Below are 23,251 nucleotides of genomic sequence, written 5' to 3'. Positions count from 1 at the left end.
ATGACGACCAACCACCCAGGTCGGTGAATGCAGAATAAAATATGGCCACAGCACAGCACAGCAAACAAAAAAGAAGTGTAGGCAGTATAGTGTGAAAACTGTTAAGTCGATGTAGTTACAGGTGAGATGTAAATTCACCCTTTCGTATTGCTAAATAAACTGGTTTACTATAAGTTTTATTTGCAAAATACATATACTTGTCTATAGTGTTAGATTAGTGGTTTTGAATTGGCACTGGACATAATACCAAGAAAAGGTTGTGTGTTCATTGTATGTATGTGTGGCATGAGGGTGGGGGGGGGGGGTGGGGGGTGCGAGGGATGTGGCCTGGGAGCCAAGGGGGAAAAAGTTTGGGAACCACTGATCTTAACCATTCCTATCCATGTTCTTGTCTAGGTCTCTTTCAAACATTGCAATTGAAACCCATCTTCGCCACTTCCTCTGGCAGCTCATTCCATTTACCCCTCCCCCACCCTGTGTGTGTGTGTGTGTGTGTGTGTGTGTGTGTGTGTGTGTGTGTGTGTGTGTGTGTGTGTGTGTGTGTGTGTGTGTGTGTGTGTGTGTGTGTGTGTGTGAAAATGTTGCTTCTCAGGATCCCTATAAATCTTTCCCCCTTCACCTTCAATCCATGATCTCCCACACTGGAAAAAGATGATGACCATTCACCTGATCTGTTCCATTCATAATCTAATATACAAGGTCACCCCCTCAGTCTTCTATGCTTCAGAGAAAAAAAGCCCTAGCCTATCTTTGAATTTCAGAGTGGGTTTAAGAATTGGATTGATCTGTACCTGCTCATACTTAAATTTTGATCAAAATCTTTTAAACACAACTAATTCACAGCCCTCATCAGAAAAAAAAACATTTGCTTTAATTTGAAGAGTAAGATTTCAGTTAGTCAAAAGAGGAGTGGAGCTCACTACCCTCTCTGCATCAACACTGCCGAGATGGAGAGAGTAGGCATCTATAAGTTCCCAGGAGTAAATCCACTTTAAGTTCCGAGGAGAAAATCAGTCACAGCCTGTGAGCAGTTTGTATGCTATCCCTGTTAGTTTGTCTTGCGGTTTCCACCCACCCTCCAAAATATACGGGTGTTGTAGGTCAGTGGGTGTCATTGGGTGGAACTGGCTCATGGGCTGGAAGGGCCTGTTTCAATGCTGAATGTCTACATTTAAAAACAAAATTAAATACCTCGAGCAACCTCTCCTGATCCACACATCAAGGCAACAGCCAAACAAGGGCACCAGCATATCTGCTTCCTCAGAAGCCTGAGAAAATTTGGCAGGTGTCCCTCAAATACTTCATCATATGTACCATTGAAAAGAGGGTGCACCACAGTGTCATATGGGAACTGCTCTGCACAAGATCACAAGAAGCTACATAGGGTGGTGAACGCAGCTTGGATCATCATGCAAACTTCCCTTTATCAACTCTGTCTACACTTCTCACTGCCATGGAAAACCCAGCATACTAAAGTCTCATCCAAACTTGGACACTCCCTCTTTGTTCTCCTTCCATCGATAAGAGCACTTGCATGCGTGAGATCGTGCATCATCAGATTCAAAGACGGTTTTTTTCCTGTTCTTATCAGGACTCCTGAGAACTTCACAGCGGTAAAATTGTGTTGGCTAACTGTACAAACTGCTGTAACTCTGCACTGCTGTACTATGTCTTCCTTGTGATACTATGCATGGGATGACCAGCTTGACTGCTCACAAAACAATTTTTTTTCCCCCTGCTCCTTGGCATAAGTGGCAATAAACTTGAACTTTGACTTGGATTTGAGAATGTTCACATCGATCAGCAATAACTTCCTCATCATTTCAAGGGCAAAGTTTACTTTGCCAAAGAATAAGTTCCATGTATAAATATGTTATCAAGACATATATAGAAAAGTAAATGAGTTTCTGGAACATTAACTCCATAAACCTAACCTCTCTCATAAGAACTCCAATTTTCTTTGAACCATTATGTCAATTTCTTCAATGTTAAGTTGTTCCAAGTATTCTTGTAATATAGGTTGCACTATATTTTTTTTAACATCCATTTTCTAGTTCTGGTTTCTGCCTAACACCCTCCCCCACACCACACCCCACCCCGCCATGGATTGGGGCATCATACCAACACCTTGCAACAGTGCTGAATGAGAAGAGCTTGTGGAAAGTCTGTCCAAAACTTGACATCGTTCAAACGACATGCATTTGACAGTAGAATCATGCCTAACAGAGCACAGAACAATATTTGCATTTACATTGATCAACCAATGTGATGGTTCGTATTTTTAGTGTTGAAACCAAATTGACTCACAGTAAAAATCTGCAAAGACAAAAAGACATTTTAGGCAGTGTGACAATGGTTTACATTTAGAAGCAAGTGTGTAATCCAACTTTGTGCATCTCCTATGCATTTGCCTGCCAAGGAGTCAGAGAAAGACATTGGTTCCCAATGGCATCCTCCCCATGAGGGTTGCATTCATGCAAAGGAATAAGTAAATCCTGATCAAATAGGAAAATGGATGAAGGGAGCACACACTTGTTGCAAAACCCGCCAGGATGTGCAGTGGAAGAGCTGGTCAGAGACAGTGACGTGTCCCTTCCAGAAGTTGAATCTCCATTCAACGGACCAATTTGGAAAGAAATATTATGTCCTAAAAGACATGATACTATTTACACTGTGGGGTGTCTACCCCTGCATGAAGGTATATTTTTGCACAGTTCATATATGAGAAAACCACAAAGGTAACCAGACAAGGGTTTAATTAAGCCACACATTTTAAGAGTGCAGGTGGACAAATACTGATGTTTAACTTATTTATGAGTTATCTTGAACTCGTTCACATGATTATCGGTGCACTGTATTTAAAGTAATAATTGAGCCTGCAGCACACAATAATGAAGTCTTCACAACTAGATGTATTGCAAGAGGCCCCACACTGGAGCAGGAAATGAAATCTAATTTTACCATACTGATGATTATGTGAGCTTCACTGTATCCAAGTTCAGCTGGGGCAGTTGGAGAGCCCATTGTTATGAGGATGCAGGAAATTACAGGATCTCATCCAGATAATGTTGGCCCTGGATAATGTCTGGCAGAGCAATTTCCCTGAAGATGAAGGTACATGCACATTTCCCAAACCCTTCTGTCCTGAGGCTTCCATGCCAATGCAATCATGACGAAGGCTCACCAGCAGCTACAGTTCGTGAGGAGTTTGAGGAGATTTGGTACGTTACCAAAGACTTTGAAAAATTTCTACAGGTGTACTGTTGAGAACATTCTGTCTCGTTGCTTTACTGTCTGGTATGGAAGTGCCAATGCACAGAACAGGATAAAACACCAGAGAGTTATTAACTCAGCCAGTGATATCATGGGCACCATTTTTCACTCCATCGAGGAGATCTACAAGAGGTGGTATCTCAAGAAAGCAGCTTCTATCTTCAAGGATTCCCCCACCACCCATGCCATTCCTCCTTTACACTGCGACCAAAAGGAAAAAAGGCACAGGAGCCTGAAGATAAGCAGTCAGTGGTACAAGGACAGCTTTTTCTCCTCTACCATCAGATTTCTGAGTGCACAATGAACCACTTTATTCTATTTTCTTGCACCATTTATTTATTTTTGAAATGTAAATTTATTAATGCTGGTGCAAAGCAACATATTCTGTGACATGTTCTCGACAATAAATTCTGATTCTGAATAATTGGCAGATGAAGTGGATGGATCAAGTGGCAAGGAGCTTGAGTTTCAAGATGACCTCTTGGTCCATGGAGAGAATGGTCTAAGTATGAGACAATGGCCAAAGAACATTCTATGGAATGTCACATCTCCCAATGATGAGATACAAGCCTATGAATGTGTTGCTCAGCAAAGAAGCTGAGGTAGGATGTGGTTAAACAGGTTAGGACTTTATTCCCTGGAGCATAGAAGAATGAGAGGAGATTTAAAAGAGGCATTTAAAATTATGAGAGAGTAAAAGTAGAGGGTTGGCGAGATACAAACCAGAGGACATGGGTTAAGGGTAAAGGGGGAAAAGTTTAGGGGAGCATGAAGGGGAAGTTCTTCACACAGAGACTGGTTAGAGTGTGGAACAAGCTGCCAGCTGAAGTGGTGAATGCAGGCTCAATTTTAACATTAAAGAAATAGGACAGGTACATGGAAAGGAGAGTTATGAAGGTCTATGGACTGGGTTCAGGTCAGTGGGACTAGGCAAAAACATGGTTGGGCAGAGTAGAATGGTGTTTCCATGCTGTAATGTTCTATGCAATGGAATTGTGCCAGCACTCCATCCCATGAAATGCCCATGAAATGAGTGAGTCAGATGTTAAATGCTGAAGAAAATGGGTTTTAGCGTTTAATCACATTCAAAGGATTCAAGAAAGGGATATGGGATTGGGCAGTTTTGGTCAGTCACATCGTGCAAATTCAACAAAGTTGCATCAAACAACGTCTCAAAGTTCTCTTTTCCTCAACCTTCCAATTATTATCTTGCAAAATAGCCCATTGATCTTTGTAAAAATTTTTGATTTGTGAATCTGGCACTGGTTTTGAATTCAGCAGATAAGCATGTGAGGAGATGGTCTCATTGTTAGTGAAAACATTGCTGTGGTGCTCAGGCATAATGTTGCAATAATGTATACAAAATATATAGGTATAAAAAGGTATGGGGGGTCTTCTCTTTGGCTTGGCTTCGCGGACGAAGATTTATGGAGGGGGTAAATATCCACGTCAGCTGCAGGCTCGATTGTGGCTGACAAGTCCGATGCGGGACAGGCAGGCACGGTTGCAGCGGTTGCAAGGGAAAATTGGTGGGTTGGGGTTGGGTGTTGGGTTTTTCCACCTTTGTCTTTTGTCAGTGAGGTGGGCTCTGTGGTCTTCTTCAAAGGAGGTTGCTGCCCGCCGAACTGTGAGGCGCCAAGATGCACGGTTTGAGGCGATATCAGCCCACTGGCGGTGGTCAATGTGGCAGGCACCAAGAGATTTCTTTAGGCAGTCCTTGTACCTCTTCTTTGGTGCACCTCTGTCACGGTGGCCAGTGGAGAGCTCACCATATAACACGATCTTGGGAAGGAGATGGTCCTCCATTCTGGAGATATGACCCACCCAGCGCAGCTGGATCTTCAGCAGCGTGGACTCGATGCTGTCGGCCTCTGCCATCTCGATGTTAGGGATGAAGAAAACGGAGGTCCTCCATCAACCAGCTCCCCACCATGACTTCCAGCCCCCCCCACATCTCCATTGGGCACACAAAACTCAAAACGGTCAACCAGTTTACCTATCTCGGCTGCACCATTTCATCAGATGCAAGGATCGACAACGAGATAGACAACAGACTCGCCAAGGCAAATAGCGCCTTTGGAAGACTACACAAAAGAGTCTGGAAAAACAACCAACTGAAAAACCTTACAAAGATAAGCGTATACAGAGCCGTTGTCATACCCACACTCTTGTTCGGCTCCGAATCGTGGGTCCTTTACCGGCATCACCTACGGCTCCTAGAACGCTTCCACCAGTGTTGTCTCCGCTCCATGCTCAACATTCATTGGAGCGCCTTCATCCCTAACATCGAAGTACTCGAGATGGCAGAGGCCGACAGCATTGAGTCCACGGTATGGGGGGTACAGATTGAGTAACTGCAAGCAGGTTTTTTTCTGCTAAGGTTAGGTGAGACACGATCTTGAGGGCATGGGTTAAAGGTGAATGGTGAGATGTTTAAAGGGAACATTGGGAAGAACTCCTTCATACAGAGAATGGTAAGAATGTGGAATAAGCTGTGAGCTGAAGTGGTGAATGCAGGCTCAATTATGTCATTTTAGGAAAATATAGATAGATACATGTATCAGATGGTCATGGAGGGGTGTGGTCCCAGCGCAGGTCAGTGGGACTAGGCAGAATAATAAATGGTTCAGCACAGACTAGATGGGATGAAGGGCTTGTTTCTGTGCTGTAGAAGTTTATGGTTCTATGTGATCACAGAAGAAATGTTAGTCACCTTTAGTTTGTATGATTCAGAGAGGGGGTTGTTGGCTTCCCACTTTGTCATACAGCGGATCATTATTGAATCTATCCTCCTTCATAAGAGTAGTGATCCTCTTTAAATCAAAATTGCTTTGATTTTTCTTGCTATGAATCCATGGCATTCAACCCAAAATCTCTGGACCTGAGGGAAGCTGTGAGGTCTTCGAATCATTATCTGTCACTGCACCTCAAGTTCTGTCTTCACAATATGCTATTTCTGGAGCTACGCATTAGAGAAAACTGCATTGTGAAATAGTAACACTCTTTTCCTTTGGGCAGCTGTCAGTGCACTTTGGAACAGGCAGCCTGCATGCTAACGTTGGTAGGAGTTCCTTGGGCTGTGCCAGCATTTTAGTGGAACATTTGACATTGAAAAAAAATTGAAAAGCATTTGTTATAAATTTGTATCACTGAGAATTATTGAAGCATAGCCTGGTTGTGTGTTCTTAACATGTTTATTAGCTGTTTTATATATTTGTGGTAACCAAATAAAGACAGGATGGTGAATTCTTAATGCCCAGCTTTGCTGCGAGCTCGTGCTGGAGATAACTGGTGGATATTTATTATTAATGAACTATTTTTCAAGAAATCAAACTGATTGAAATAAAATGATTTCCGCTATCATATCCTCTATGATTCAGCAACACGCTGGTCCGTGTCATGCTGGTATTTTAGATGATGCATTGATGGTGAGTGTTGGCTGGGCTCATTGAGTCAAAGGCTTCATTTTTTTTTGACAGGCAAACTGACAACAGCTGAACAGAACACCTTGATGCTGAACACCATTCTTTGGCTTCAGGTACGTGGTCATGTTGCCGTTGGTCTCTGGGACAGTATAATGGGATGGTTAGAGTGATATCTGTGGTGCAACCACTATATTGTTTGTATTGTATGAGCTGGCCCATCCTCTGAACATGTGAGTCCTCCCTTCTGGAAAACCCTGTTAAGGCTGTTATGCCCAAATTCGTCCCTCAGTACCTGCCTTGGAATCCGCCCAGCAACATGTGAGATGTGTTGGTGTCTTAAGATGATTAAAGCCTATTAATCACAACTCTGTCCAATGGGGTTGATCAATAGTGTTACAATACCAACCATGGCCACACTGCCATTGGTCCCTGGGCCAGTATAAGGGGGTGAGGAGTATGATGCCAACCATGGCCACGCTGCCATTGGTCCCTGGGTCAGTATAAGGGGGTGAGGAGTATGATGCCAACCATGGCCACACTGCCATTGGTCCCTGGGTCAGTATAAGGGGGTGAGGAGTATGATGCCAACCATGGCCACACTGCCATTGGTCCCTGGGTCAGTATAAGGGGGTGAGGAGTATGATCCCAACCATGGCCACACTGTCATTGGTCCCTGGGTCAGTATAAGGGGGTGAGGAGTATGATGCCAACCATGGCCACGCTGCCATTGGTCCCTGGGTCAGTATAAGGGGGTGAGGAGTATGATCCCAACCATGGCCACACTGCCATTGGTCCCTGGGTCAGTATAAGGGGGTGAGGAGTATGATCCCAACCATGGCCACACTGCCATTGGTCCCTGGGTCAGTATAAGGGGGTGAGGAGTATGATACCAACCATGACCACACTACCGCTGGTCCCTAGGGGTGGGAAGTCCAAGGCCAGAAGAATGCAGCTGCTCCAAGAGAATTTACCCAATCCTTCCAGCAACAACAATTTTGAAACTTCTCGATGAAATTTATAGTGCAATTGAGAATTAAAATCCCATGGGAAAAATGGTCCAGTTATGCATAACAAGAGAAATTAATGACCATTATAAATTTAGAGACATAGCGTATATTAATTTGGCCAAAGAAGATCTAAGTTAAGAAAATTGGGAAAGTTTTTAAATTAAGCAAGTTAAGTCCAGGAAATAATATTTAGATGGAAAACACGAGAGAAAACAAAACAAATTACAAAAATGTGTTGTGAAAATTTCTAGTGTTTTTGTTAAAAGAGAGAGATTAGATAAAGTAAATGTAGACTCCTTTGATAGAAAGACAATGGAAATCATAATGAGGAATAAACGAGTGCAGCAAAATGCAGCTCAAACCACATCATCAAGTTCATTGACAACACGACCGTGGTGGGCCTGATCGGAAAGAATGAGGAGTCCAGCATACAGAGGTGAGGTACAGTCGCTAATGGAGTGGTACAGAGCCAACATCCTGTATCTGAATGTTAATAAAACAAAAGTGATGGTTGTTGACTTCAGGAGGGTCAGGGGGACCATGTTCCGCTGACTATTGAGGGCGCCACCATCGAGGTAATCAGAAATAATTCCTTGGATTGCACTTGGCGGAGAATCTCACCTGGTCCCTTAACACAAATTCCATGGCCAAGAAAACCCAGCAGTGCTTCTTCTTCCTGCGAAGGCTGAGGGAAGTTCATCTCTCACCCTCCAGCCTTGCTATATTCTTCAGAGGATGGACGAGAAGATCCAGTGCAACTGCATCACTACCTAGTTTGGAAGCTGTTCCACCTCCGACCCTGCAGAGGATAGTGAAGTCAGTGGAAAAGATCATTGAGGGCATGGCCATGACAAACATCTACAACACTTGATGCAGGTGAAAGGCAATAAAGATTGTGAAGGACTCCATGCACCCCTCATGTAAACTGTTGTCCCTTCTACCATCTGGTAGGAGGTACTTCAGTACTCAGGGCCTGAGGTCCAGATTGGGCAACAGTGCTTTTCCCCCAAGCCATCAGACTCCTAAATTCCCGACTGTTACTGTATATGTCTTAATATTTTAATGTTTTTAACTTTTATTCTAACTTATATTTATGTAAATATGCTCTGTGGTCCTGGAGAAACTTTATCTCATCTTTACTCTGCAAGCATGGTACGAATGATAAATAAAGGTGACTTGACTTGAGGTGGTATGCCTGCCTTCATGATTAAAACTATCTAAAATATCCAAAAATAATGGGGATTCAAGAATCTGAAAATGAGCAGCTTAAGAAAGTTACCATCAGCAAAGAAATTATGCTGTAAAAATTAATGAGACTAAAAGCTAGCAAATCTCCTGGACTTAATATTGTACATTCCAGGGTTTTTCAAGAAATGGGTAGAAATAATCAACACTGGTGTTTATCTTCCAGAATCCCCAAGGAGTGGGAGAGAGCAAATATTGACTTCACTTGGACCTCCCCCAGTAATATCCACCTCTTATGGACATTGCACTCTAGAGAGGAAAAGAAAGAAAATAGGGCCTTAAGAAGTTCTATGTTACCTCGCTTGACATCAAAGGAAGAGGATTGAATTTTCACAAGGCAAGTAGGGAAAATTCATAAGCATTATATATTTTGGCAGAGTGGATATGGATTTGTGAATTGGAAACTGTTGGACTTAGCTATTTTAAGTTTTGAGGTTATAAATATGAAAAGGAGGAGAAAAAATAGTTGTATTCTCTCTGAGCACTCTCCAACCTGATAGCATTAACACCGATTTCTTCAGTTTCCCAAGTCTCTTTCTTTCCCTATCCCTCCATCTCCTTTCTCCCAGCTCACCACTTGTTCCATCCCCTCTCCATTCAGAGCAACCCTCTTGCCCTATCATGTCCTAGTTTTTATTTCTTCTAACCTTTCCTCTACATCTACCCATGACCTCTTAATTGTTAGCATGTACTCTTTCCTGTCTCTTTCTCCCTCTTCTCTCCTCTCCTCGCCTCTTCTTTCCTATCCTCCCCTTCCTCTTCTCTCCTCTCCTTTCCTTTCCTGTCATCCCCATCCCCTCCTCTCTTCCCTCCCCTCATTTTTGTTATTTGGGCACCTGCCTTTTTTTTTGCTCATACCTTGACCAGGGTCTCAGACCTGAAACATCAGTAACCCTTTACTTTCTGCATATCTGCTGAGCTTCTCCAGCACTTCAGTGTATTGATGAAAAAATGTATTTCAAAATGGCATTTGATAGCGAATCACTCAAGAGATAAAAACTGATATACAATTAGGCCTGATGGGGATTGAGAATGTTGTATTGTTTTGCATTGGGATTTGTTAGCAGAAAAAATGCAAGAACAGGAAGAAAAGAATAATTTTCAGTTGGACAGCAATAGCTAGTGGGTTACCTCACTGACAAAAGGCAAAGGAGGAAAAACCCAACACCCAACCCCAACCAACCAATTTTCCCCTGCAACCGCTGCAATCGTGTCTGCCTGTCCCGCATCGGACTTGTCAGCCACAAACGAGCCTGCAGCTGACGTGGACTTTTTACCCCCTCCATAAATCTTCGTCCGCGAAGCCAAGCAAAGAATGCACTGCTCAACACTTGTGACTTATCACTTTACAATTTGCAGCAAGGATTTTGATGAAGAGCTGCGTCGAAGTCCGTCTTACAAAAATAGGTGGGAAGTAAACTCAAGGAGGATTCAGATTGGCTGCAAGGGGCTATAGGATGGTTGAGCGAGTAGAACAGAAAATGACAGATGGAATATAATGGAGATAAATGTTACATTATGCACTCTGGTAGAACTATTGGTAAAGCAGAATATTTTTTAAAATGATGAGAAACTGTGAGACATAAGTGTTCTGAGGAGCCTAGGTTAATCACAGAAATGAAAGTGCATTTAGATAGAGCAAGCTATAAGGACAGTATGTGGGAGGTTAGTCTTTATTACAAAAAGGATTGGAATATCAGAGTAATCTATTTCAGTAGAAGAATACAGGGCCTTCCTTGAAACACTCCTACATCGCCCAGGAGTGAGTGGAGTAAATGTTGCCCAGGGGACTGTGTCCTTGTGGTTGTTTGAGCAGTGACTGAACAGATTGTGACTGTGGTGGTACACCACTGGCCTACTGCAGGGGGCAACCTCTCTACCTGCAGAAGAGCATGGGGACAAGACAACACCTGGCCAGCTGTCAATCAGCCGACCTGAATGGATCAAGCCCCACCCGATCAGGTGTCAATCACCATCCGGGATATAAGTTTGAGTCGGCCCTTCGAAGTCATTCTCAGAGCTCACATCAGGATAATTTCACAGCCGGCTCTGTGGAATTTTATGCCAAATGAAGTCTGTTGTACAGTCCTTTGGTTTTGTGTGTTTGCTTCTGACCGACAGCGAGCATAAGAGTAGCTATATCTCTTTGAGATCAGAAGATCAAGATAGAATCTCATTGAAACATATCGCCCTGGCACTAACTACCACCAGCAAGCTACATATCCACAAACTGACCGGCATGTTAAGAACAAAGTAAGTTTTGGCAGATCTCTCCGTTTCACCTTGTGATCCTAAGACAGTATGATCCTCCATGGTGGAGCCCTGTATCAGAAGAGGACCTTACAAGATGTAATGCCAACACAAAGGGAGACAGAGATCCTCAAAAACAAGTTCAAATTCAAGTTTATTTTAATCTGTTTGTACATTTACAACCCAATGAAATGGGCTCTCTCCAGACAATGGTCCATGCACAAAGACACACAATATTCAGTACATGATGATCACATAAATAAACAAAATATATGTATGTGTATATATTTGGGAAGATTTTTGTGGTTACAGATACTGTTCATTAATCTCACAGCCTGCAGGGAGAAGCTATTCCCCAGCCCGGCAGTCCTCATTTTGATTCTCCTGAACCTTCTTCTTGATGGTAGTTTGTAATTGGATTCTGGACTTCTTGATGGTAGTTTGTAGTTGGTTGAAGGCATTGTGTGGTGGAGGGAAATGGTCTTCTCTAATTCCTTGAGCCCTATGTAGACAACACTTCTAGTAAATGTGTATAGAGGAAAGAGGGACCTCAGTTATCCTCTGGATTGTTTTAATAATCCTTTATATAGACTTCCAGTTTGATGATTTGCAGTTACCACACCACACAATGATGCAGCCAGCCAGACAGGACATTCTCAATTGTGTTCCTGTAAAAGGTTGTCAATATGGGGGCCATTAGCCTTGCCATCCTCAGCCTTCATAATAAGTGTCAGCACTGCTGCACCTTCCTGACTAATGAGGAGATGGGTTGCCCTTTATATGTACACCAAGGAACATTGTGCTGTCCACAGTCTCCATGATAGAACCAGTGATGTGTAATGGAGAATGGTCAATCTTCACCCTCCTGAAGTTCACAATCATCTCCTTTGTTTTGTCTACGTTGAGAATCAGGTTGTTGTTCTCGTTCTGTTTTCTGAGCTTTTCAACATCATCTCTGTGAAGTGACTCAGCATTGTTGCTGATGAGGCTATCTATGTTGTATCATCTGCAAATCTGATGATTCTGTTGGAACTAAATCTGGCAGAGCAGTTGTGAGTCACCAGTATGAACAGTAGCGGGGTGAGCTCACAGCCATGAGGTGCACCAGTGCTCAGCGCAATGGGCTCTGCTGCCAACCTGGACTGACTGTGGTCTTTCTGTCGTGAAGTTCAGAATCCAGTTGCAAAGAGGGGCATTGAATGCCACCAAGGAGAGTTTAACCATCAGCCTCTGGTGTATGACCTACCAGCCTCTGAGGTATCAAACAAAACTGAAAAAAAATTAAAAGCTTGAATTAACCTTGAGTAAAAGTAAACCATCCACTGTTACTCTCTCTATGACAGACTTTGGCAGGTCTCTCTGCTGGGGGGGGGGGGGTGGTGGGGGGAGTTGGAGAGAGAGAGACAGAGAGAGAGACAGAGAGAGAGACAGAGATATGGATGATATCATTTACATTGTACAATTCGGCAACTCTTACTTGCTGCCGAATAAGCATTGTAAAGAGAAACTATTATTGTAAACTAACTGAATCTTCATCTCCCTTTTGCTTTGTGCCTCAGTTTCTCCTTCCTAAAATCAACAAGAAACTCCTTAGTCTTGATGACGTTGAGAGTAAGATTGTTCAGGCACTCTCCAACCAGTTTCTCAAGCATCATTCTTTATTCGGACTCAATTCCAGCAACTAGGCCCACAACGGTGATGTTGCCAGCAAATTTGGAGATTGAGTTGGAGCTGAACTTAGTTGCACAGTCATGGAAACCACAGAACAAAGAAGTGCATGAGAGTATATATCAGAATCGGAATCAGGTTTATTATCGTGAACATATGCCTGGAAATTTGTTGTTATTCACCAGCAGTACACTATGGAGAACAAACTGTAAAATTATTATAAATTACAATTCCATAAATACAACACAAAATAAATAAATAGTGCAAAAAAAAGAGAAAAAGTGAGAAAGTGTACATTACTTGTTCAGAAATCTGATGGAGATGGGGGATGAAGCTGTTTTTGTGATGTTGAATGTATGTGTATTCAGGCTCTTGTATCTCTTTCCTGATCCTTCAAGCGACTATAAAGTAAAGTAGTCACTACAATTTAGTCAATAAAAAATGGAATTTAAGACAATATAAACTTGGAAATTAGATTTGGAATTCGGACTGGAACGATTAGGCTCTATTTAGAGCATTTTGAACTCAAGGAGGCATGCCGGAGTGTGAAAATCAGCTGGATGGAGAAGGATAATATGGAAGCTGCCACTGAAGCTGCTGCCTCTGAGGAGCTAAGTGTTGAGAAGATGAAGGTCATGAGAAAAATTGCAACAGCGACAAAACTGTTCTCTTTGGGAGCCTCAATGAGGCAAGAGAAAAGGATGAGGGTACAGCTGCTGGGAATTCAAACCCCGCAGAAGAACTGCAAAAGCCGTCAATAGAAACTAAGAGCAGCCACTTGATATTGCCAGAAGGTGTGCCGCAAGATGGTGGTGCGGAGGATGGACAATCGAGAATGGAAACAAAGTCAGAGATTAAGGTGACGTCTGAAATAGAGGATGATATATGACCAAGAGGAGCAGAAATGGGAGCAGCTAAGGAAGAAAAAGCAGGAACTGATAAAAAAAAATAGCTGTTAGTAAGTCGAGGGAACTAGAAGGCTCAGAGGTATCTGGTGCTCAAAGTAAATTATCTAAGGCGCCTAACATTGTGGAGTCATGTTTTAAGGAAGGGCAATAGGAAACTAAAATATTTAATACCAAAGAAGAGCCAATGTTATGGTTACGAGATAGGGATGGACCTGAACAAGCCAGGTTAAGGCACGATGGTACAAAAATCTCAATCCCCAGTAATGACCCCATTGGACAGAGATGTGACCCAAATGACAACTTATGATGCAGGATTCTTGCCACTCCCAATAGGTAACAGAAATCTGGGTGAACAAAGTAACTTACGCTCAAGCACGAGAAAGCAAAATGAAATAGCTGCATCATTAATTCAGTTACAGTCTCTCTCTTCTCTGCCCAAGAGAAAATATTCCAGTTTTTGATGGTGACATTAAGAGCCAAAACTTGGATGAATGTCTACATTATTTGAAACAGTTCAGAAGTGGACAACCACAAGTATTTGTAAGGACTTGCTATCATATGGCCCTGAACGAAGGATTCAAAAGGGCTAAGTTTTTTCTAAAGAAGTATTTTGGCAACAAGCGTAAAATTCCTACAGCTATATACAGAAGGCTCTTTCATGGTTGTCAATAAAACTGGATGGCATGAGAATTCTACAAGTTTACACCCTTTTTCTAAGAGGATGTTGCAATGTCATGGCAGAGATCAGCCATCCAAATCATACCCTCAACCAAAATGTTTTTTAAAAAGTCCATTTGCCACCTCCCTGGCAGTTGTGGGAAAAGTAAAGTTTGCCTGCTGTGAAGAAATGCTTGTTCTGTAAAGATAAGCATGATTTGGAAAAGTGTGCGCAGTCGGAAAAGAAGACCCATAGCGAGAAAAATCGCTTTTCTTTTAAGGAAAATGGACTAAGTATGCTTTGCCTGTCTGTATAAAGGACACAGCAGCAGAAACTTCAAGATGTAACTCAGCTGCGAAATATGCAGTCAAAAGCATCCTAGAATGCCACAGAGCTTTCAGGAAAAGAAGAATACAGAAAAGGAACAAATGACAAGAAAAGAAGCAGTTGAAAACAGTGTTCAAGACTCAATAGTGACAAATGGTCTTCCTGGGGTCAGAGAGAACAACTGGAAACTTTGTACAAGTTAAGGCCAAGAAAGGAAGTGCAATAATACATACATTTCTCGACCCAGGAAACACTGCGTCATTTTTCATCGTGGGGGCTAATGAATAAGCTTAATCTTAAAAGGTCAAAAATTCTATTGAGAACCATAGGTCAAGTTAAACACATTGAAACCAATGTTGTTTTCGGCCCAGAGATCGCTGGACTGGATAGTAACAATTTTTGTGACATTCTGGGTGTATACACTCTGAAATCTAGGCCTGTGTATAAAGGAAACATCCCACATCAAAACGACATTGAGCCATGGACACATTTGAAAAAATGTTTGTTTACGTGAAATCAACTCTGAGATAGAGTTGCTGATTTGTTCAAATGTGCTAAAAGTTCTGGAACCACTGGATATGAAAAGGAAAAGAAGGGAGATGGACCTTATGCTTTAAAAACAATGCTTAGTTGGATGATAAATGGACTATTAGGAGGAAGGAAAGAGGATCAAAAGCAGTCGGCCATAAAAGTGTCAACAAGATACCAAATGTTAAACTTGATGAGCTGTTGGAGCAGCAGTTCAAGAATGACTTTCCTAAGTGCCTCAGGGATGAGCAAGAACCTTCAAGGGAAGACCAGCAGTTCTTGGAAATGATGACAAAAACTGCCAAACTAGTTAATGACCATTATTGCATTGGATTACCTTTAAAAGAAAGGGAATTATGTTGAATGTTTAATGGGTTTGGAGAGGGGTGGGAAGGGGGGAGGGAAGGTAAGGGGAAAAAAAGGGAAAAAATGCCACTGTGTATATTTAAGAGGGAAATGTTTGTATGTGTTTTGATTGATATGGTTCACAGTGTGAAAAAAATTAAATTGAAGAGTTTAACCTCCCAAAAAAAAACAAAATTTTTTCCTTTCATTCAGATTACACCAGTTGAGTGCCTGACATGATATTTAAAGGCTATTTCGATAAAATATCAGATGATATCTTGGAACGCTGTGATGGCAAATCAATGGTACACACCTTAGAGTTTTGCATCCACAGAAGGAAAAAACTTTTTTGTGGTGTTTGATTGTGGAGCAACCTTTTGGAGAGTTTCACTAAATTCCTGATTTGACCAGTATGTTGATAGGAGTCTTTAACTAAATTCCATAAAGAACCTGTTATCATCACTGCAGACATTATAGAAATGTTCCATCAGGTGAAAGTACCCAATGGAGACTGTGACTTGTTGCAATTACTTTGGTGTCCTGATGGAGGTTAGAGTCAAAACATGGTGGAATACAGAATGACGGGGCATCTATTGGGAGTGATTTCATCACCAATTTGTGCGAATTTTGTCCTTAGGAAGTGTGCTGACGACAATATGAAACAATTTATCTCTCAAAGTATAAACACCATCAGGAATAACTTCTATGTGGATCACTGTCTCAATTCTGCAGCTACAGTAAAAGCAGCAAAGCTCTTTATCATGAGTTGAGAGCAATCGGTTTCAAAGGAGACTTTCTGCTTACCAAATGGACAAGTAACAGTCGCCAAGTAATGGGCTCCCATACCTGAAATAGAGAGGGCAAAAGAAATTAAAAAATCTGAACTTAAACCATGACAACCTTGCTGTAGAGAGGGTGTTAGCTGTAAATGGTGTGTTCAATGTGACGTTTTTAAATTAAAAAATATTTTGAAGGACTGTCCGCTCACAAGAAGGGGGATTCTGTCAGCCGTCAGTTGAATATATGATCCTCGAGGAATATTGGCACCTGACTGCCAAGAAAATCCTGTAAGATTTGTGTAGGGAAAGGATTGGTTGGGATGATGAGATACCAGAATCCATTGTACAGGAATGGATGCATTGGATTCAAGATCTGCATATGCTGGAAGACTTCAAGATTGACAGAGGCTTCAAACCCCCAAATTTCAGATTTCTAACATCTGCTCAATTGCATCATTTTGCTGATGCATATGAAGATGGTTACAGAATTGTTAGTTACCTATCATGTTAGTGCAAGATAACAAGGATCAGGTACATTGTGGATTTTCAATGGGAAAGGCCAGAGTGGCTCCACTAAAACCAGCCACTATCCCTCGAGTGGAGTTGATGGCTGCTACCGTAGCGAGCAGAATGGACACAATGTTGAAACAAAAGTTGCAGATGGAACTAACAAATTTCATAGTTTGAACTGATAACATCTCAGTGCTCAAATAGTTCAACAATAAAATGACAGGGTTTTGAACTTTTGTGACTAACAGAATCACTGAAATTGATAATCTCATGTCCAATACAGTGGAGACAGGTTAACACAATTAAACAATCCTTGCTGATCTGGCTTCCTGATGTTTGAAAGCTAAGTCTTTTCTGAAGAATGAAATATGGGTGTTCACCCTCAAAAAGAGTGGCCTCAAAATCTTGATAAACTAAAAGAAATTTTACCAGAGGACCCTGAAACAAGTAGTAAGACTGCAAAGGCTGTTCAGAGAATGTCTGAATGAAAGAATACAGTTACCTGCTTAATCCATTACTTCTCATCCTAAAATTGTTTGAATAGATGCTCAGATTTAAAAGATGGTTTCTGAATCGTAGCAGACAGAGCAAACAAATAAGTGATGTTCTTGTTCAATTTCAATCGGATAACATCCATCAAAATGATCTACCACAAAAAGAGTCAGGAGATCCTGAAGAATTGATTAATGCTGAGATGGAGATAATTGGTTTTGCGAGAGAAAGAGATTTGCAGATGACATTTCAAGTCTGATAAAAGGAATAATAATAAAAAGGAAAAAAAAAGTATCCCTGCTAATCTACCTCCTCCCTCCAAACAAGGGTTATCTGTATATATTGTAAATATGAATTGAATAACACCCCTCCAGACACCAGGCAGGGAATCCTCAGCGCATCCACACCATTTAAATCCTCAGATTATGATAATAATCCATGAATAGGCCCCACATCTTATCAAATTCAGACTTTGCATCTTTAATATTATATCTAATCTTTTCATTTTTAGTATTATTAAGATTAACAAGTAAAAGGTTTAACTACAGATCATGGATCATATCACAGAACAACATAATCACTTCAGAGAAGTTAAAAATAGCTTACCTAAGGGAATTTCACATAACTTTTGTACTCAATATTATTTTGGACACCGATCCCGCACCAGTTGGCTCAAGAAGACCTTTTTTTAAACGAAGCTGTGACCAGTTGAACGCTGAATCCTGGCGCTGAGTGGTACTGTACTCATTGTAAGATCAGTACTTTTTAACAGTTAGAATAGTTTGTTGTTGGTTTAAATTGAACATGTTTTAGTGTCATGTATAGAGCACTAACCTCCAGTCAATGCTGATTGCTTTTCATTGGTTAGTTTACTGGTACATCATTCTGATTTAATTGTTTAATTATCATAGTTGTAGAATTTGCTGTCCTGAACAAAATAAGTTAATGTAATAATTATGATTATTGTTCAAATAATATGATTTGATCAAAGTCTGAATTTGATTAGCATACCTTGTGTTAAGGGTTTTTGTTAAACAATAAAATATTTTAAAAGAATAAAAAGAGGGAATGAATATTAAAAGGACAAGTCCCATTCTGGAGAACGATGTATTAAGAGTTTGGCGGGGGTGGGGGTGGGGGGGGGGGGAGGGTGAATTGGCAGAGCAACAATGCCAGAAGAGATGAAACACCCTGTCATGCAGACCAAAGATCTTTACACCTCTGATTTGATTCTTCGACATATTCACAATGCTGTGGGCCATAGTGGTCGCAATCACATGTTATCCAATCTACCCAAAAAATGTTGGATTCCTGGGTATATCAGAAAAATTATGTCAAAATGTGTTGTTTGTTGGCGTATAAATACTCCTCCTGGACAACAGCCGATGGCAGATTTGCCCCTGGACAGAGTCTCTCCTGATGAACCTCTCGATGAACATATGTTGGAGCTGATTATTTTGGACCCTTTGGAGTAAAGTGTGGAAGGAGTGTTGTGAAATGCTATGGTGTTATTTTCCCATGTTTAGCCTTAAGGGCAATTCAGAATGAAGTGGCATCATCACTTGACACAGATTCCTTCATTAATGCCCTTTAGCATTTTATTGTCAGGCGCGGTCAGGTAAAAGAACGATGAGTTGACTTTGTGAGGGCTCAACACAAATTAAAGAAAGTGATTATGGACTAGAATCAGGATCAGTTCTTGATGTCTACCCCAGAAAAGAATTAATTGGATCTTCCTTCCCCCTTCTGGCTCATACCGCGGAGTAAATCAGTGCGAAACGATCTCAAATCCATCCTAGATGAACAAAATCTTAATGAGGTAGGTCTTTGGACAGTTCTATGTAAGTTGAAACCATCCTCAACAGTCATCCACATTAAGATTTCTATAGATCCAAATGATCTTGATCCACTTCTCCCAAATCACCTTTTGGTTCTTAAGACTAAGCCTTCATTGCCACTTGGTCCGTTTCAGAAGGAAGACATATATGTGAAGAACAGGTGGAAACAGGTGCAATTTATATTAGATTTGTTCTTCCACTGTTGTAGCAGCAACAAAAATAGTGTAAAATCAAGTGCAGTTTCACAGAGAGGCATGTCGTGATCATCATGGACAATTCAGTGCCTTGAAATTCTTGGTTGACGGGAAAGATTGTTGATACCATCCAGTACAAAAGTGGACTTGTACTTCAAGTTCGGATCAAGACTGGCTTTCTGTACAGATCAATTACCAAAATCTGTCTTTTACAAGAGGCTGAAAGCTTTGATAATTTATTTTCATTTTCTTTTGAAACTTAACTGATATATACTACTATGTACTATGTTTTATTTTTTTCTTGGTGATGATAATTATTATTTTTTAAACTTAATAATTAGGGACTGGTATTGTAAGGGTTAAAATATATTTAATGATTGCAAGCAAATTCTGTTTCTGGCTTTAAGATATTGTTTGCATATTTTTTGCTGTATCCTAGCAACATCTTTGTTTCAAGGATAGCTAGCTTTTCTTTGTTTGTTAAAAAGTTAAAGATGTTTCACTTTAGTTCCTTTGTTCTATGAAATGGAAGGAATTAGAATGTTCCAACAATTTTTATTGACCATCTAACAAAGCTTTAGCACCATCTAACAATCGTTAGTGGCTTGTAACAATATATACCAACTAATAATATTGTTAACCATGTTTAATATTGTTTAATAAACTTTGGAAAACTCAACTCAACTTTAGTACAGATTTGTTTGAACAAGTCATAGACATCAACAACTTTATTTGATTTTTAAAGCAACTATAAAGTCATTATTGCATAGTGTTATTAATGATTAAGTTGTACTAAACCTGGGTCTAAGGTCTTTTTATTTGACTCAGCAGTTGATACACTGTGTAGGTAATTGTGTCAAGAAGAGGCTATGAATCTTTGGGATTCTCCATATCAAAGGGCTACAGATGTTCTGTCACCGGGTATGTTCGAAACAGAGATCAAATGATTTCTGGATGTTGATGGAAGTAAAGGATATGGGGATAACACTGGAAGGTGAATTTAAAGTTAATCCAAAAAAGTGCTGGAGAAACTAAACAAGTTCTGCAGAGGCAAAGATAGGTTTGGTTCCTCTAATTTTAAAGTGGTCTCAATCAGGCAATTTAAAAGTAGATTAGCTGTATTCATATTCGATGGAGAACATAAATTTGAAAAGCTAGCTGGTTAACTTCTGATATGTCTTTATCAGTTAGACCATTTTGAGGATATTATCATCATATTCCACCTGGAGTTGGAAATCAAAATTGATCTTGATTATTTGGACTCTATCAATAATGGTGATCATTTTGGATGGTAGGTGGTGACTAGCATGTATGTCACTGGACATTAGATACCACTCCAGTGTAAGGAGGAGAATGTAAAAATAAAGAATGGGGTAAGAAAAGCAAATGCAAAGAATGAATGAATCAATTAATAAATTTATTGTCACGCGTTCCAAAATACTATGAAGCTTATGTTTTGTGTGAGGGAATCCAACAAATATAGTAGGAAGTGCAACAGCAAAAAATAAGATGAATAGATGAAACAACAGATAGGGAGTAAAGAGGGCAGGGTATCAAGGTATGGATAAAGTACAAAAACATAGTGCAGTGATAGATAAAGTATACAGAAGTTATAAATTACATCGCAAGGGCATCATCTTTTCATTATTCATTTTATTTCTCATGGGTTAGGAGAGCTTGCTTTTAACTCAGAAGAGTTAAAGAGACCAACTTGGTGTGATTGAGAAACATACTAATTCTGGTAAATACTGATGACAATATTACCTCACAGACAATTAACACTCTTGTAAATGACCCTGTTTCATCTTTAGCAATGTGTTAACACCTTTATGGAAAGAACAAGAAAGAAATTATATGTAGGTATGAAAAAAAATCTGTAATTATCACCCATAGCAATTTCAAGGCTAAATAAAGAGGGGGAATAGAAAGGTTCAGAGACATCTAAATTTACAGAGGAATAGCCAAAGCTGTGGAATTAGCTAAATTTATGTTATGATTTGAGCAAAAGACTGAAATTCCATTTTGGGTGTTTGATGGTGGAGTCCTGGTTAAGTTAACAATCCAGAGATTTGCAGCTGAATCTCAGCATGGCAGCTTTGGAATTTAAAAGTAAAAAGCAGATTTTTTAAAAAATGGTGATCTGGTGATGTAGTACAGTAATAGGCCCTTCCAGCCCAAAAGCCAACACTGCCCAAGTACACCCATGTGACCAATTAACTTACCAATTCCCTCTGCCTTTGGAACATGGGAGAAAACTGGAACACCCAAAGGAAACCTATGTGGTCATGGGGAGAACGTAGAAAGTTCTTACAGACAGTGGTGGATTTGAACCCAGTTCGCTGATGCTGTAATAGTGTTGTGCTAGCCACTACACTAACTATGTCACCCTTTCATATTGATAATTATCAAACTGCCATCTCTGACCAGTTTGGTTAGATGTGATTATAGACATACTACAATCTGTTCACTTCCTGACATGGCGACCCAACATACTTAGTTGCATCATTATTCTGTATTAGATCAAGAAATCCTGGTGTCAACCTGGGCACTGAATTTGAATATGACCAAATCATGCCCAGTTTTTGTCATGAATAACAGGAAGGATATAAACAGTATAGAGAGAGTGCAGAAGATATTTACGAGCATGTTGCCATGGTTTCAGGCTTTGAGTTACAGGGAAAGGTTGAGCAGGCTAGGACTTTATTCCCTGGAGTGTAGAAGGTTGAGGGGTGATTTGATAGAGGTATTCTGAATTATAAGGGGGATGGATAGAGTCCATGTGGATAAGCTTTTTCCACTGAGAGTGGGGGAGATTCAAACAAGAGGGCATGGATTGAGAGTAAAAGGGAAAAAGCTTAAGGGAAACATAAGGGGGAATTTCTTTACGCAGAGGGTGGTGGGAGCATGGAATGAACTTCCGGCAGTGGTGGTAGAAGCGAGATCGATGTTACTATTCAAAGAAAGGTTGGATAGGTATATGGACAGGAGAGGTGTGGAAGATTATGGGCCAAATGTGTGTCAGTGGGACTAGGTGGGAGAAGATGTTCAGCATGGACTAGTGTTACGAGCCCAAAGGACCCCAAAACCCAGCAGCAATAGACATTCATCAAGACAAGTAGTTACTTAAACAAATATTTACCACTTAGGAAAGTTCTTGTAGGGTTTGCAGAGAGAGATTTGTTGTTCCAGGATGTCCACAACTGATGTACCACCATTAGTCAACTCAATGTCTCGCTGATAAAATTGCCCCATCAGAGTTCTCCAGTTGATAACCTCTTTCTTACAGGCTAACACTGAGTTCCTTTCTGTTCCACTTATTCCAAGAGAAACATCAGACAGATAACACTTCCAACCATCCACTGCTCTGGGGCTTTCTGTTTCCCACCAGGTTTTCCTGGCTTGTTTTAGCCATGACTGTACAGTCACTTGCAGTGTCACACACACACACACACTGGCTGAGAGAGCTTGTTTCTCTCTCTCTCTCTCTCTCTCCCTCTCCCCAACTGCCAACTGCCAGAAAGCCCATGTGACTCACTTTCAAAAAACCCCACCTACTTCAGCAAACCACAGGAGTTCTCCCTCTTGGTCAAGCTGTTCTCTTAGGTAAACAAAACCTAGAAGTGACCATTCTGTGAGCATTCTATAGGTGCTTACAAACAGCCAGTTTTGTCTCCTCCAAGACAATGGTCTACTCATTTCATGACATCATTTCAATTAGCACCTACTTGTGAAATGTGCATAAAATTCTCCAAAGTTTCTGCAATGTTACTGAATATGAATTCTTTGTATTTCAAATAAGATCTG

The 23,251-nt window shown here is 40.8% G+C and overlaps 2 long non-coding RNA genes across 2 annotated transcripts in view; one reads left to right on the top strand and one right to left on the bottom strand.

Moving 5' to 3' along the window:
• Window positions 1-3,843: 3,843 nt before the first annotated feature.
• LOC138760085 (uncharacterized) lies at window positions 3,844-13,124 on the top strand. Its single transcript, XR_011355389.1, has 4 exons — window positions 3,844-3,894; window positions 6,753-6,811; window positions 9,117-9,287; window positions 12,760-13,124. It is a non-coding gene; the product is annotated as an uncharacterized lncRNA (long non-coding RNA).
• The window catches only part of LOC138760086 (uncharacterized), a 26,252-nt gene continuing 11,084 nt past the window's right edge, over window positions 8,084-23,251 (bottom strand). The window contains exons 2-3 of the long non-coding RNA XR_011355390.1: window positions 16,439-16,480; window positions 8,084-8,504 (exon numbers count right to left, since the gene is read on the bottom strand). This is a non-coding gene — a long non-coding RNA (uncharacterized lncRNA). The remainder of the gene's footprint in view (window positions 8,505-16,438; window positions 16,481-23,251) is intronic.

This window comes from Narcine bancroftii, chromosome 4 (genome assembly GCF_036971445.1).
Source record: "Narcine bancroftii isolate sNarBan1 chromosome 4, sNarBan1.hap1, whole genome shotgun sequence".
Classification (NCBI taxonomy): domain Eukaryota; kingdom Metazoa; phylum Chordata; class Chondrichthyes; order Torpediniformes; family Narcinidae; genus Narcine; species Narcine bancroftii.
The sequence above is the reverse complement of the archived record's forward strand: the minus strand, read 5'-3'. Positions and strand labels throughout refer to the sequence as shown.